The sequence below is a fragment of the Carassius carassius genome, chromosome 47, assembly GCF_963082965.1.
Source record: "Carassius carassius chromosome 47, fCarCar2.1, whole genome shotgun sequence".
Classification (NCBI taxonomy): Eukaryota; Metazoa; Chordata; class Actinopteri; order Cypriniformes; family Cyprinidae; genus Carassius; species Carassius carassius.
This window is the reverse complement of record NC_081801.1, coordinates 21,644,809-21,662,707: the sequence shown is the minus strand read 5'-3', so window position 1 is coordinate 21,662,707 and position 17,899 is coordinate 21,644,809. Positions and strand designations below refer to the sequence as shown.

The 17,899-nt window shown below is 37.4% G+C and overlaps 1 pseudogene; it reads right to left on the bottom strand.

The window, feature by feature from the left end:
* Window positions 1-1,452: 1,452 nt before the first annotated feature.
* On the bottom strand, window positions 1,453-15,103 carry LOC132130860 (putative bifunctional UDP-N-acetylglucosamine transferase and deubiquitinase ALG13; annotated as a pseudogene).
* Window positions 15,104-17,899: the final 2,796 nt, after the last annotated feature.

The following is a 17,899-nucleotide window of genomic DNA, read 5'->3' as shown; positions in this document are numbered from 1 at the left end:
TCACATTTAATAAAAATCCCAAAGCAAACAAAACTTTATACACTTCTGAGCTCTTCAAAATATACTTAAGGATGCATCCAAGTGGCTCTCAGAATGCACCCTTGTAGCAACTCTCTCATACAAATCCAATGTAAAATCCTGAGTTTATTATGCAAGGCTTTAAGTTAGCAATTTGAACAAGAGATATTTACTCTGTATAACTCTGCACTGCATACTCAGTTCTGGTGCTGTAACACTTTTAATCATCAATGCTAGTGCAATATTTTTTGAAAACGAGCTCATACTGCAGATTTGAAGATCATGTGTATGTATTATAGAAAGTCCTTTTCAGAAATCAGAAGTGGAAGTAGAGCCAATATATAAAATATAATATCTGAAACAATGCAAGTGTTTTAATGATCTTGAAGTGACATTATTTTATCAGAAGATACAGGTAACCGGATGTGGACCTTATTATATATGCATCTTTGTAATACACTTATTTCTGCACTGAACATAAATGTTTTTAAAGGTCACCAAATGGTTTCAAATTAAGTTTAAAATATGCTGCAAAAATTATGCATCTATGTGACTGGTAATAGCTTTTCATTTGTTTTTCCAAAAATGTTTTATAGCTAATGGTATTAGTGACTAAAACACAATGCATGATCAAATATTTAGAGTTTGTGGAAGCTCAATACCAGGAGCTACTGTAGAGTTAGTTTCTAGTTTAGACTATGAACCCATCACAAATAATATATCAAATTCATTTTACAATTTCTGTTGTGGGTTAGTAACCTCTCCCTTGCGTTGCTATTTATGATGGTAATAATGCTGTCAGTTATCGACAGTAAATTTTCTAAATTTATTTTTCTATTCTTTTTTGACATATGGGGTACATTGTTGTTAAATTTCATGTTATACCTTGAGTTAAAATAGATGCTTTAGTGGTTTTATATTTCATTTTTTGTTTGTGGTCACATGAACTTAATAAAAATCACATCTGGGTTAACATTGCTAATGATTGAAACCTTTGCTGTTCTTTAAAGTCTACATTTTCCCTGTGTTATTGTGCATGTTATTGAAAGTTAATAATATAATATTTCTTTGAAATGTAATTTCTTGCTTTTTCTCTCAAATGACTCTGGATTTCAGTTGATGTCACAGTGGCAACACAAGTTTTTAAGACATTTGTTTAGGGCGGGTACTATAATTTTTTTTTTAAATATATAATAAAATATATAAATAAATAAATATATAAAATATATATAATAATTAGCTATGATGGGAATTGGTACTTAATGAGATGTGCTCAAGCAAGTGAACCGCAAGGCAACTAAAAACTAATCTAACACTAAAACTAAAGGTTTGAAAAAAGACAGACAAGGAATCTCTCCACATATTACTAAAAACAAATAAATTATACAATTCTCTCTCTGTTTTTCATCAGCCATTAGCTAGAAAGCTCACAATTTATCTCAGCACTAACTGGTAAAAACAAAACAACAAAACAATCAAACAAAGACAAGGTATCAAGTAACACGGTTGGACTTCTGAAATAAAATTCCCAATTACGATTAAATCAATTCCCAATAGACAAAGGGTTCCACGTGTTAATATCCTGTTTTATGTGGAAATTAGATTAGATTAGATTAGATTAGTTTAGATTAGATTCAATTCAACTTTATTGTCATTGCACATGTAAGGTAAAGGGCAACGAAATGCAGTTAGCATCTAACCAGAAGTGCAATTAGCAGTAAGTACAGGATATACAGTCTACAATATGTTACAAATGTACAATAAATATACATATAAGGCAGTATTATGGACATAATTAACAGATTTTAAATACTATCAGCATGATATACAGGTGTACTATGAACATACTATACAGATGAATTATGTAAAAGTGTATGTACACTATAGGCAGAAATTATGAACATTTACACTAGTGCAATGGACAGTAAAGTGGATAGAAAATATTTCAGTGTGCAAATGGATTACTCCGTGTTCTGGATGAACAGACAGTAGTGCAAGTAATAACAAGTTTACTGTTTTTTGTTTGTTGTAAATAAAGAAATAAATAAATCAGATGTAGTGATGATGAGGGGTGAGGAGTCTGTGTGTCAGTGGGCAGAGTTCAGTAAGGAGACAGCTGTAGGGAAAAAGCTGTTCCTGAGTCTGCCGGTCCTTGTCCGGAGGCTCCTGAAGCACCTACCGGAGGACAGGAGGTTAAACAGTCTATGGTCAGGGTGAGAGGAGTCCTTGAGAATGCTGTGAGCTCGACGTATACAGCGTTTCCTCGAGTTGTCCTCACTAGCAGGAGGTGTTGTCCCTGTGATGCATTGGGCAGTTTTCACTACCCTCTGCAATGCCTTGCGGTCAGCAACTGAGCAGTTCCCATACCAAACTGTGATGCAACTGGTCAGGATGCTCTCGATCGCACACCGGTAGAAGTTCACCAGGATGGCTGAAGACAGCTGGGTCTTCTTCAGTGTCCTGAGGAAGAAGAGGCACTGGTGAGCCTTCTTGACCAGGCTGGAGGTGTTTGTGGTCCAGGACAGGTCCTCCGAGATGGTGGTTCCCAGGAACTTGAAGCTGGAGACACGTTCAACAACCATCCCGTTCATGGGGATGGGGTCATGCGTGCAGGTCATTGTCAGCACACCATGTGGCCAGGTGCTGTACCTCCTCCCTGTAGGCAGTCTCATCGTTGTCTCTGATGAAGAAAATCACCATGGTGTCGTCTGCAAACTTAATGATGGAGTTGGATGCATGCACAGGCTTGCAGTCGTGGGTGTAAAGGGATTAGAGGAATGGGCTCAGCACACAGCCCTGTGGTACGCCGGTGTTGAGTGTGATGGTGGTGGAGCAGGTATGGCCTGACCTAACATGCTGAAGTCTGTTGGTCAGAAAGTCCATGATCCAGTTGCAGAGAAAGGTGTTAATGTCCAGGTCTCCAAATTTTGTGGTCAGCTTGGAGGGAATGACGGTGTTAAATGCTGAGCTGAAGACAACAAACAACATCCTTACATATGTGTTGTTATTGTCCAAGTGTGTGAGTGCAGCGTGCAGCACTGTGCACACTGCATCCTCTGTGCTCCTATGTCTTCGGTAGGTAAATTGGTGTGGGTCCAGTGTGGGTGGGAGGCAGTCCTTGAGGTGTGCTAGGACCAGTCGCTCAAAGCACTTCATAATTGCATCATATTTGAGTAAAATGGGCAGCTTTAAAGATCACATTGTGAATACATGAGTAAGTGTCATACGCCAAACTGTCAAGCAACTGCAAGATTAACCATGAAATAAATTGTATCCAGTCCGTATAATATACCATTATTTACAAAAAGTCAAATAATTGCAAATAATTAATTTCTTAATTCACATTTAAAGATTAAAAAAATTTCAAACAATTCAACCATTCTGGAGATTTTTTTTTTGTCTATGTTCACCAAGGCTGCATCATTTTTAGGAAAAATACAGTAAAAACTATTTCACAATATTACACATTTAAATTAAATTGTAAAATGACATTTAATCCTGTGATCAAATCTTATATTGATTGCTACATTTTCCTTTTCAGGATCCTTCAAATAGTACATTTATTTTCTTCATAAAAAATAGGTTTTAGCTTGTAACCTCAAATTGGATTTGGAAACCACTTGATTTGGTTTCTAATTTTTTTATTTTTATTTGTGCAGGTATATTAAGTGACGTTTTTGACAGATAAACAACAGACATTGCTTTCCTTAGACTTGAACTCCTGGTGTGATGCTAAACTACTACATTCTGGAAAATTTGTAAAAGCAAATGAGAAGGGAACGAATTACATCTAGAATCATGTCACCTTTTAAAATCATCAAATAATTATGGAAAAAAGTCCAATGTAAGCTTATTAAATTACAGTGAAATGATGTTGATTGGGGAGAGAATGTGAAGGGTGGTAAAAGCACACCTACTCTGTCCTGCATTTCTATTTAAGTACCGAGTAACACTGCAGGATCCCTGAATAACCATTCTTCTGTGAAAACAATACTAACAAATTAACAAACGGGAAGATTTCTGCTGGTAAACGAGACTTAGACAAACCGTGAGTGTGGCAGGTGGGTGGTGATGTACGTAGCTGGTGGGGCGGTGAGAGGAAGAGGGGCAGTTTGTGGGGTGGTGCATGCAGGGGTATGGGCTGGCACCAAGAGTCCAGGGCGTGAGGTAGTGGTGTGTTGTGGAGAGCACAGGCATGTAGGGCTCATAGGAGGGGTGAAGGGGCGGCTGGCCACACTGCTCCTTCACCAGGGGGTAGAACACCGTGCCAGAGACCACCACAGGAGGGCTTTCCATGGCCAGAGGGGTGCCTGAGGAGAGGATGGCATAGGTGTGAGTGTACAAGGGCTGCCCTGACTAAAGATTTTTCTAGCAGTCATTAAGCCACTGGTCCACTAATCGCATGTTTATATTCATTTAATTACTTAAATATGTACCATATATATTGTAGCCTTTAATGTATAGTCTATTCTGTGCTCAAGTGCACGTATAAATCTTATTACAAAGCCACAGCAAAACTAATAACTATGAATGTATCAAAAAAATAGCAAGGAAAGATTTTAATTATTTATAAACAAAAAATTTTTAGTCTCTGTTGGCTGCAAAGATGAAGTCGACGATGCTGATGCGTCGCAGTACAGTGGATGTTCCTTCACAGAGAAATGCATTTCGTATACATAATCATATATAGATTACATAACCAGACAGTAATTGTTTTAAATTTTTATTGGTTCATTTAAATGGATGGTTCACCAAAAAAATTTAAATTATCCCATGATTTACTCACCCTCAAGCCAAACCATAGATCATCTTCTTTCAGACGAACGCAATCTGAGTTAAATTAAAAAAATCACCTGCCTCTTCCAAGCTTCATAATGGCAGTGAATGGGAGGTGAGATTCAATATATTTAGTCATTTAGAAGACGCTTTTATCCAAAGCAACTTACTAATGAGGACAATGGAAGCAATCAAAAACAAACAAGAGAGCAATGATATGCAAGTGCAAGTCTCAGTTAGCTTAACGCAGTACACATAGCAAAGTTTATATATATATATATATATATATATATATATATATATATATATATATATATATATATATATACACACACACACACACATACACAGACACATATGTACACAAACACAAATAAAAAGAAAACAGAAAAAATAAAGCAAGCTAGTGTTAGAGGCCTTTTTACTTTTGTTAATTGTATAATAAAAAGAAAACAAATATAATCCAAAAAAAAAATCGATTGCTAGGAGTTAGAGGGTGAAAAAGATGGAAGAGAGGTGTTTTTAGCCAATTCTAAGGACTCAGCTGCTCGGATTAAGTTGGCAGGTCATTCCACCTGGAGGGAACATTTAATTTAAAAGTCTGTGAAAGTGATTTTGTGCCCATGTGAGCAGCAATTGGAAGCCAGTGCAAACTGATAAACAGAGGTGTGACATTGATTATTTTCGGCTCATTAAAAATTAATCTTGCTGCCGCGTTCTTGATTAATTGTAAAGGTATGATAGAACTGGCTGGAAGACCTGCCAAGAGAGTATTGCAATAGTCCAGCCTGGACTGAACAAGAGCTTGAACAAGGAGTCATGAAGCATGTTCTGAAAGAAAGGGCCTGATCTTCTTGAGGTTGAATAAAAAAATTCTCCCTCGGAAGGGAGAATAAAAAATGCAGGACCGGGCAGTTTTAGCAATGTGGTCTGAGAAAATGGAACGGCCTCTTGTGTATGCTCAAACGACAGTTAGCAGAAGCTAGAGATTACGGTTTATAAATAAGTTTTAAATATGGATTTTTGTTTTTACAAAAATGCATTGATTGCTTTAGGAGGCCTTTATTTATCTCCCGGAGCCATGTTTTTATGATGGAATTATGCACTTTTATTGGACTTCCAATGGACTTCCAATGGACTATTGAATCTCACATTTCAAGCTTTCTTTAGATATATTTCTCATGTCTGTTAGGCAAGTCGCCTATACGTGGAGTTGTGGTTCTTTTTTTGTGATGCACTCCAGTTCACAGAGATAGAGATGGCAGAAAGTGCATTGAGTGTACACAAAGAAAACCCTTTGCAGTTTCGAACAATGTATTACTCTTACCTGTATGAGCAAACATTTTATTGATACAGGGTAATTTAAGTTCTTTCAACTGATCTCAGAAAAAACAAAAGATTGCATCAGTGCCTCCATGTCCTGCAGTAGGCAAACTAATAGCTTCCACACTCCACACAAACACTTGGATAAGCACCAAATAGCACACATTTATCTAGATTAATGTTAGAGCGAGTGGCCTGTAAGTTGCTATTTCTTAACATGTTTCACTTTCAAATGATAAACCATATTTGAATTGTGTGAATGATAGGTAAACATTTGAATTTCTGGGGGACTGTGTGGTCAGCGGTGGGAACAGTGCTCGGGTACGGCTGGAACTGAGCATCTGCCACAGGCTGTGAATACACCTGCTGCATGTGCCAGTAACTCTGCTGAAACCACTGGAACACAAAAACATCAGTATGAATACAAAATACTGAACTCAGAAACAGTAGTATGTCACATAGACATCAATGACAGTAGGCCACATTATTTGAAATCTGCTGACAATTGTTACTTAAGAATTATCTAACCTGTGATTGATGTAATATCTAAGGGCTCATGTACAGATGTCTTTGTTGTAAAGTGGTTTACAGTATGCATTAGTGAATCAAGCCAGTGACTAAATGATCAACTGGCTCTGGATACCACTGGCTCTGCACCCATTTAGCTAAATTCCTTACTTCAGACTTATGTGCCCTCTAGAAGCTTGCGTTCTGCAAGTGCACATTGCTTGATTGTGCCATCCCAAAAAAGCACAAAGTCACTTTTACAGACTTTTAAATTTAATGTTCCCTCCTGTTGGAATGACCTCCCCAACTCAATCCGAGCAGCTGAGTCCTTAGCCATCTTCAAGAATCGGCTTAAAACAACATCTCTTCCATCTTTATTTGACCCTCTAACTTTAGCACTCACTAATGCACAAATGCCTACCTGATTTAATATACAATATACAAGTTTATTTACATAGCAAATTTAAAAACAACTGGTGTTGACCAAAGTGCTTTATAAGGCTAAAAGAAGTTGACAATAATGACACACAGAATTTAAGCACTAGAGAAACAATAAAAGTTAAATTAAATTAAATTAAATTAAATCCTTAAAAAAAAAAAAAAGAGGACAACAGCTAGTTACAAAAGAAACGAATGGCAATATGAATCAAGGGATATTGAAAGCCATGGGGGAAAAAAAGTACGTTTTCAGGGAAGATTTAAAAATTGGCAAGGTTTGGCCGGATCTGTTGTAGGCTGGAAGGTAGATTTAAAGCGAGTGCAGTTCAGGTCGTGGTCTTTGTCAAACGGGTCAGGTACAGGATTTAAATTAGTGCTGCTGTCGGATAACGGGTCGGGTGTTCTGTTCAGTTTTGCTGGTGTGAGTTTACCAAACAGACCTGTGCAGGACTCTGCTTTAAACTGCTTTGCGTCTTAAGGTTCTTTAGCTTGTTTTTTCATTTATTTTGATATTTATATTTTATTTTGGTTTATGAAAATGTTTTTTGATCAATAGTTTTCGCCTTAGTTTCACCTTCCCTTTTGGGGAAATCGTGGCCTAGTGGTGAAGTCGTGGCCTAGTGGTTAGAGAGTATGACTCCTAACCCTAAGGTTGTGGGTTCAAGTCTCGGGCTGGTAATACCACGACCTTGAGTAAGGCACATAATAAGAAATACATAATAGGAGTATGTTTTGTCAATTTGCAATATGTTAACACTTAAACCTGTTGAAAGATTGTTGAAAGAAAGTTTTGTCCCACCTGACACTTATCTCCTAAACAGTACTGTCTGCCAGCAAACACCATGTAATCAGTCTTCTGTAGCTCTATAACACAGGATTATCACAGAACACATCACAAATGATACTCCTAAATTAGGGTAACAATCATTTAAGATCTTAAAAAGTAATTATAAACTGACCTTTGTGTCTGTCTTGCCACATGTCAAACTCCACATTGCGGTACAGCTCTGGCTCTAAGCCCTTGTAAGGTCCAGGCACTCGGCCCAAGGAAGGTATCTGGTGCTGGATGAAGGTTTCCTGCATGTTTGGTCTTTCAGCGTGTAGAGTTATTCAGTTTAGGTTAAACTCAAATCCGACTCCATTTTATTATCTAATCTGACTCCATTTTAGTATGACCTTGAATTTAGGTTGAAAGGCAAATTGGTTGTTTGTTGGTCTCTAATTATAATTGTTATTCTTCTGACATTTGATTATTCTAATTTGACTCTTTACTTTATTTTACTCGTTCATTAGGAATCTATGTCGCTCAGGGTGCCCCATGACGGCCGTTCTTTTACGTGTGCCCCACGATCACAAACTCGCCAGTCTCAACAGTAGTCAGAGGTTATGACTAATACTATTTAATAGGTTACCCATACTTACCATATTTTAAATAGTGTTTCCGTTTAGTCCCCCTCAGCTACCCATGTACGACTTCGTTAAAGCTCAAAACAATTATCAGCGGTTCTGCCTGTCTGTCTAGCCCCCCCCGACAGTCATATAACTATGTACAACTTAATTAAAGCTCCAACAATAATCAGCGGTTATGCTAGCACTACCTGTCTAGCCCCCGACAGTTATATAACTACGTACATCTTAATTAAAGCTGAGACAATAACCAGCGGTTATGACCAGTACTTTTACTAGACCCCCATAGTTAACGCAACTGAGTATAACTTAAGAAAAGTCAAGCGGTTTAGCCAGAAATCTAAAACCTCACCTGATGTGTCCTATGCTCCATCTAGTCTGAGTTTTAGTATGCACTTAACCCTGGACGCAGATTTGCAGAAACATAGCCTTCACTTAATCTACTTGAGAAAATAATTTCAGAGTAAGTCAGAGTAATTTAAATGTAACAATTTATTATCAAGTCAGGTAAGGATTATGCCAATTACATAGCCAATTCATAGATATCAAATCAATACAAGACATCAAATTCTCAAAGATGAATCTAATAGTAAAAGATGCATACCTGACTCTTAGAAAAATACATAGTATGAAGTGTGTGGACACACTTCATGCTATGGGCTCATTCCAGCTACAGAAGGCTCTGATCCTCTTGCTGCAGTCCTTTAAATACCTCAGACCAAGACAAACATCCCCCGAGATGGAGACAGGAACTAACAATTGGAATTTGCATTAACTCAGGTCCCAAGCCTGGGTGATTTTACAACTCAATGGGAACAGGGGGTAATTTTGCTGGCCAATTAAGAACAGGGATACCATGGTCCTTAAACCAGGTACTTGTAGCTTTGGCACTGTGTGCAGGTGCAAAGTCCTGTTGGAAAATGAAATCTGCATCTCCATGAAGTTGGTCAGTAGCAGGAAGCATGAAGTGCTCTAAAACTTCCTGGTATACAGCTGCGTTGACCTTGGACCTCAGAAAACAGCAGATGACATGGCACCGCAAACCATCACTGACTGTGGAAACTTTACACTGAACCTCAAGCAATGTGGATTGTGTGCCTCTCCTCTCTTCCTCCAGACTCTGGGATCCTGATATCCAAAGGAAATGCAAAATTTACTTTCATCAGAGAACATAGCTTTGGACCACTCAACAGCAGTCCAGTCCTTTTTGTCTTTAGACGCTTCTGATGCTGTCTGTTGTTCAAGAGTGGCTTGACACAAGGAATGATACAGCTGAAACACATGTCTTGCATACGTCTGTGCGTAGTGGTTCTTGAAGCACTGACTCCAGCTGCAGTCCACTCTTTGTGAATCACATTTTTGAATGGGTTTTGTTTCACAATCCTCTCCAGGGTGCGGTTATCCCTACTGCTTGTACACTTTTTTCTACCACATATTTTCCTTCCCTTCGCCTCTCTATTTATGTGCTTGGGCACAGAGCTCTGTGAACAGCCAGCCTCTTTTTGCAATGAACTTTTGTGTCTTGCCCTCCTTGTGCAAGGTGTCAATGGTCGTCTTATGGACAACTGCCAAGTCAGCAGTCTTCCCCATGATTTTGTAGCCTACAGAACTAGACTGAGAGACCATTTAAAGGCTTTGCAGTTGTTTTGAGTTAATTAGCTGATTAGAGTGTGGCACCAGGTGTCTTCAATATTGAACCTTTTCACAATATTCTAATTTTCTGAGATACTGAATTTTTACTTAGTTGTCAGTTATAAACATCAAAATTAAAAGAAATAAACATTTGAAATATATCAGTCTGTGTGTAATGAATTAATATAATATACAAGTTTCACTTTTTTAATGGAATTAGTGAAATAAATAAACTTTTTGATGATATTCTCAATATATGACCAGCACCTGTAATGTCCTGAAAAGTCAGAGAAGTTACTTGCTACTTTCTGTAACTTTTCAAGCTACAAACTACTCTAAGTTAAACTACCATCAAGCTACTATCTTTCAAAAAAATACAATACTGTTCAAAGCTTTGGAAAGCTGTGAACAGCTGTCTGTAATATATAAAGGCTGCATTTATTTGACCAATAATACATTAAAAAGTAATTTGTGAAATTGAATTTTAAATTGTTTCAAATTTAAAATGCATTTTTTGTAACAATGTTAAGTCTTTACTGACAGTCTTTTTTATCAATTTAAAGAATATTTGGTGATTAAAGTATTCATTTTTATTCTTACATATACTGTACCTTGGAATATAATCACACAAGTTGTATGGACTATCTCTCTAAGTGCTTTTCCAGCATTTTTGGCAAGAATGCTGATCCAGTATGACAGCCCCAGTCCCCATACACTTTCATTGTGTAATAAAGAGCAGCTACGGCATTCTGCAAATATCCCCTTATTGTGTTTCCTGTGGGTCTGAACATCATGAGGATGAATAAACTACAGAATTTTGACATCTGCGTCAACCATTTGTTTACAGTCTAAACTCTCAAGGCATGGATCTGTCAACATTTTTTCCATGATGAAACAACACTTTGTATTTAAGAGATAGTCATTAAGAAAGACAAAGAGAAAGATTGAGGAAGACAGAGACTACAAAGACGACAACAAACAAGAGAAGGCCTCTGAGGGCGGTCTTCCGGGGTATTGTAACCAGCATCTTCACTGCACATAGACTGGCTGTTTGGGTATCACCGCCCCCCTACTTTGAATCCCTCCATCACCACCTGCAGCTCTTCTTCCTCAACTCTTCCTCAACCAGAACACGTGTGTATAACAGTTCATACAAAAGGGCTGAAAAAATGAAAGCTACACAATCAACATTCCAGTACTGTGATGTTACAATACAGAACAAAATGTTTACCGTTTGGATTGTTCAGGATGTATTATACATAAACTGCTAACTCACCCTGACCTATTGCAGCATCCACTGGATAGTTATTGGGGTAAACAATGTCCTAGTGACCGTTGTTTGAGCAACACAGCAAAATCTGTGAAGGGGAATTCTGGTAAGTGTGCTGGGGACCATAATGAATGCTGCACAAATTACACAGTATTGATCAACAAAGTCAAGAAAAAAGAACACACTAAAACTTTGTAATCTTATTTCTTCACATTTCAAAGGAGAACCATTTGATGGATGGAAGCAGAACAGAAGATTGTGTGAATGCTACAAACAACAACAAAAAGAACTCTGGCTCAGACATCCCACCCTCATGATGTACATATTGTACACTTAAAATATCTAGAGCTGATAGATTCCACCAGATTCTCTTTCATTTGATGGCCACTACGCAACTTTTGGAGTCAGGGGTCCAGCTTCCAAGGAGGCTCTCATGAAGGCTTCAATGGAATAACTTTTCGCTCCAATTCATGGTATTAAGTCTTTCATAAGTGGTAAGCAAGCCAAAAAATCCAATTGTGTATACTGCTTTGGTTTAGTTATTTCTGTGACACAGCAGCTGTGGTTAGTTCATGGGCGATTGGGTGAACTTTTGAACATGAGCTAAGGGAGTTTAACACATTCCTCACCTTAGGCAAATTGTCCTCCTCTGGTTAGTGGCTTTCCTGGATAACCTGTAAATGACAAAGCACCGCCTGTGCCAAAGACCATTCACATGAGAATATGGGCCCAAAATTCCACATTTTCAATCTGAATGTATTCAGATAGGTATAGTTCAGATGTACAGTACTGCGATGTACTGGCAATTAGATACTTGGCAGATGAGAAAATTTACAGTTTAACAGCTTTGGTCTGTTTATCACATAAAACTATCATGTGACTTAAGATACAGCACAGGAGTCTCCTTTTTGTCATTTTGATACCTCATAGTATATTGAAGAGGGCAGCCAGAATGTCCCTCAGAAATTCAACTTCTGTGTTCGACAGAAGAAAAAGACGTAAGGGGTTTCAAACAAGAACATTTGTAAATGATGCGCTTTGAGTGTTTCAAAAAAAGGCTCAGGATTAAAGAGAAAGAGATGCTGAGCATACCTGTTCAGTAATGGCAGTGCTTTTATTTCCACTTGACCTGTGGTTTCCTATTGAATTTGGCATTTTAAAAGACAGTACATTACATTCCTATGAAGTCTTTAACACCTCATGTAGATTTGACTCTTGAAGCATTAAATAGCCTAATCATTACGCTACAAAAATAAAACACATACAGTATGCATTAATATTTTTGTGACAGCAACAAGATAAAAGAACCTGAATACAAAACTGGGGATCTTCCAAACGTTCCAAATATTTCTCAAAAGATCCTTGAACAAACTGAAACCCATGGTAAAACCATAACACAACATGTTATAATGTTTAAACTTCATGACAAAAGTGTATGCTGATGTAGTCTGAATTGACTCACAGGCTCAAAGTTGCATCTGTTTGCCTTAATGAAGTTGACACACACTTTCCTTATTCTTTGATGGTAATTCTGGGAGTAATAAAGCTTATGGCAAAACAAAAAACATCAGTTTATCAGCATACATCAAAACACCTGGACAGGTGCTTCAGTGGAGAGGTATAGTCATATATCGTCTAGCTACTTATTTTACCAGCTATGCTACAGCAAACACAAATTTCAAGAATTCATAGCTACTTTCACAACTTCTGAATGCCACAGACAATGTACCGTTTGAGATTATTTTATTAAGTTATATTTATCTTTAAAATGTACCTGCTCAGAAACAGCTCGAAACGTGTCTCTCGCCATCATTTTTCGGTAAAGCCCCGATGCTGCCAGACACTCGTCCATGTTTAAAAAGTACTGTTTCAAGGCTTTCTGCATCTTCAAGAAAAAACAACAAAAACAGACATACAGAATTTCACAGTTTTCCGAATAAAAGCGGAACAAACTGTGAAGGTCAAAAGTTTCCTTTCGGGCTTGAGAATGAAACAGGTGCTGCAAATGAAGCCTGACTGAAGCGCATCACTGTCTTTTGGCGTGACTTTAAATTTCAAAACTTTTGAAACATTGGACTGATGTTTTCAATGACGACACTATTGCAGAAGTTTTAGCTATTTAAAGTGGATTTAATATACATGGGGTGTCTGTTAACACTCTAGTCTAGACCCTCAAAAATATGATTAGCTATAATTAAGTCTGTTTATTTCATTGGGGTACTTTGGAGGCTCTCCCTCATCATTCATCTACAGGTACTGTTTGTGCCTTGCTCGTCAGTTTCAATTTCAAGGATTTCAGTTCGATTTAATTCAGTTTCATTTCAGTTATTATTCTGAGACTAAATGTCTACCTGTGATATGTGTAGCCTAATAGAATCAGTTAACGTTAGGTTACAGACACTTTTTCTGACTATTATTAATTCCTCATTGTCATTAGTATATGTCCCCAAAACCTTCGAACTGGCTGTTATTAAGCCTCTCAAAAAACCACAACTTGACCCTAAAGAACTAGTTAATTATAGACCAATCTCGAATCTCCCTTTTCAGTCCAAGATACTAGAAAAGGTGGTATGTATATCTGGTTGTATGGTTGTATCTCTCTATTAGTTTTATTGGATCTTAGTGCTGCGTTTGACACAACTGACCACAACATTCTTTTGTATAGACTTGAACACTTTGTTGGCATTAATGGAAGTGCATTAGCATGGTTTAAATCATACTTCTATGACCGCCATCAGTTCGTAGCAGTGAATGAAGATGTATCATATTGATCACAAGTGCAGTATAGAGTACCTCAAGGCTCAGTACTAGGGCCGCTACTCTTCACGCTTTATATGTTACCCTTGGGAGATATCATCAGGAAACATGGTGTTAACTTTCACTGTTATGCTGATGATACTCAGCTCTATATTTCTTCCCGGCCCGGTGAAACACACCAATTTGAAAGACTAATTGAATGCATAGTCAATATAAAAAACTGGATGACGAGTAATTTCTTACTGCTAAATTAAAAAAACAGAGGTGTTAATTATAGGACCCAAAAAATCTGCATGTAATAACCTAGAACACGGTCTAAGAATTGATGGCTGCTCTGTCAATTCTTCGTCATCAGTTAGGATTGTCATCAGTGCTATTTGATCACAATCTTTCCTTAGAAAGCCACGTTTCTAGCATTTGTAAAACTTTTGGATCAATTTTTCCAAAGATCCTTGAACAAACTGAAACCCATGGTAAAACCATAACACAACATGTTATAATGTTTAAACTTCATGACAAAAGTGTATGCTGATGTAGTCTGAATTGACTCACAGGCTCAAAGTTGCATCTGTTTGCCTTAATGAAGTTGACACACACTTTCCTTATTCTTTGATGGTAATTCTGGGAGTAATAAAGCTTATGGCAAAACAAAAAACATCAGTTTATCAGCATACATCAAAACACCTGGACAGGTGCTTCAGTGGAGAGGTATAGTCATATATCGTCTAGCTACTTATTTTACCAGCTATGCTACAGCAAACACAAATTTCAAGAATTCATAGCTACTTTCACAACTTCTGAATGCCACAGACAATGTACCGTTTGAGATTATTTTATTAAGTTATATTTATCTTTAAAATGTACCTGCTCAGAAACAGCTCGAAACGTGTCTCTCGCCATCATTTTTCGGTAAAGCCCCGATGCTGCCAGATACTCGTCCATGTTTAAAAAGTACTGTTTCAAGGCTTTCTGCATCTTCAAGAAAAAACAACAAAAACAGACATACAGAATTTCACAGTTTTCCGAATAAAAGCGGAACAAACTGTGAAGGTCAAAAGTTTCCTTTCGGGCTTGAGAATGAAACAGGTGCTGCAAATGAAGCCTGACTGAAGCGCATCACTGTCTTTTGGCGTGACTTTAAATTTCAAAACTTTTGAAACATTGGACTGATGTTTTCAATGACGACACTATTGCAGAAGTTTTAGCTATTTAAAGTGGATTTAATATACATGGGGTGTCTGTTAACACTCTAGTCTAGACCCTCAAAATATGATTAGCTATAATTAAGTCTGTTTATTTCATTGGGGTACTTTGGAGGCTCTCCCTCATCATTCATCTACAGGTACTGTTTGTGCCTTGCTCGTCAGTTTCAATTTCAAGGATTTCAGTTCGATTTAATTCAGTTTCATTTCAGTTATTATTCTGAGACTAAATGTCTACCTGTGATATGTGTAGCCTAATAGAATCAGTTAACGTTAGGTTACAGACACTTTTTCTGACTATTATTAATTCCTCATTGTCATTAGTATATGTCCCCAAAACCTTCAAACTGGCTGTTATTAAGCCTCTCAAAAAACCACAACTTGACCCTAAAGAACTAGTTAATTATAGACCAATCTCGAATCTCCCTTTTCAGTCCAAGATACTAGAAAAGGTGGTATGTATATCTGGTTGTATGGTTGTATCTCTCTATTAGTTTTATTGGATCTTAGTGCTGCGTTTGACACAACTGACCACAACATTCTTTTGTATAGACTTGAACACTTTGTTGGCATTAATGGAAGTGCATTAGCATGGTTTAAATCATACTTTTATGACCGCCATCAGTTCGTAGCAGTGAATGAAGATGTATCATATTGATCACAAGTGCAGTATAGAGTACCTCAAGGCTCAGTACTAGGGCCGCTACTCTTCACGCTTTATATGTTACCCTTGGGAGATATCATCAGGAAACATGGTGTTAACTTTCACTGTTATGCTGATGATACTCAGCTCTATATTTCTTCCCGGCCCGGTGAAACACACCAATTTGAAAGACTAATTGAATGCATAGTCAATATAAAAAACTGGATGACGAGTAATTTCTTACTGCTAAATTAAAAAAACAGAGGTGTTAATTATAGGACCCAAAAAATCTGCATGTAATAACCTAGAACACGGTCTAAGAATTGATGGCTGCTCTGTCAATTCTTCGTCATCAGTTAGGATTGTCATCAGTGCTATTTGATCACAATCTTTCCTTAGAAAGCCACGTTTCTAGCATTTGTAAAACTTTTGGATCAATTTTTCCAAAGATCCTTGAACAAACTGAAACCCATGGTAAAACCATAACACAACATGTTATAATGTTTAAACTTCATGACAAAAGTGTATGCTGATGTAGTCTGAATTGACTCACAGGCTCAAAGTTGCATCTGTTTGCCTTAATGAAGTTGACACACACTTTCCTTATTCTTTGATGGTAATTCTGGGAGTAATAAAGCTTATGGCAAAACAAAAAACATCAGTTTATCAGCATACATCAAAACACCTGGACAGGTGCTTCAGTGGAGAGGTATAGTCATATATCGTCTAGCTACTTATTTTACCAGCTATGCTACAGCAAACACAAATTTCAAGAATTCATAGCTACTTTCACAACTTCTGAATGCCACAGACAATGTCCCGTTTGAGATTATTTTATTAAGTTATATTTATCTTTAAAATGTACCTGCTCAGAAACAGCTCGAAACGTGTCTCTCGCCATCATTTTTCGGTAAAGCCCCGATGCTGCCAGATACTCGTCCATGTTTAAAAAGTACTGTTTCAAGGCTTTCTGCATCTTCAAGAAAAAACAACAAAAACAGACATACAGAATTTCACAGTTTTCCGAATAAAAGCGGAACAAACTGTGAAGGTCAAAAGTTTCCTTTCGGGCTTGAGAATGAAACAGGTGCTGCAAATGAAGCCTGACTGAAGCGCATCACTGTCTTTTGGCGTGACTTTAAATTTCAAAACTTTTGAAACATTGGACTGATGTTTTCAATGACGACACTATTGCAGAAGTTTTAGCTATTTAAAGTGGATTTAATATACATGGGGTGTCTGTTAACACTCTAGTCTAGACCCTCAAAATATGATTAGCTATAATTAAGTCTGTTTATTTCATTGGGGTACTTTGGAGGCTCTCCCTCATCATTCATCTACAGGTACTGTTTGTGCCTTGCTCGTCAGTTTCAATTTCAAGGATTTCAGTTCGATTTAATTCAGTTTCATTTCAGTTATTATTCTGAGACTAAATGTCTACCTGTGATATGTGTAGCCTAATAGAATCAGTTAACGTTAGGTTACAGACACTTTTTCTGACTATTATTAATTCCTCATTGTCATTAGTATATGTCCCCAAAACCTTCAAACTGGCTGTTATTAAGCCTCTCAAAAAACCACAACTTGACCCTAAAGAACTAGTTAATTATAGACCAATCTCGAATCTCCCTTTTCAGTCCAAGATACTAGAAAAGGTGGTATGTATATCTGGTTGTATGGTTGTATCTCTCTATTAGTTTTATTGGATCTTAGTGCTGCGTTTGACACAACTGACCACAACATTCTTTTGTATAGACTTGAACACTTTGTTGGCATTAATGGAAGTGCATTAGCATGGTTTAAATCATACTTTTATGACCGCCATCAGTTCGTAGCAGTGAATGAAGATGTATCATATTGATCACAAGTGCAGTATAGAGTACCTCAAGGCTCAGTACTAGGGCCGCTACTCTTCACGCTTTATAT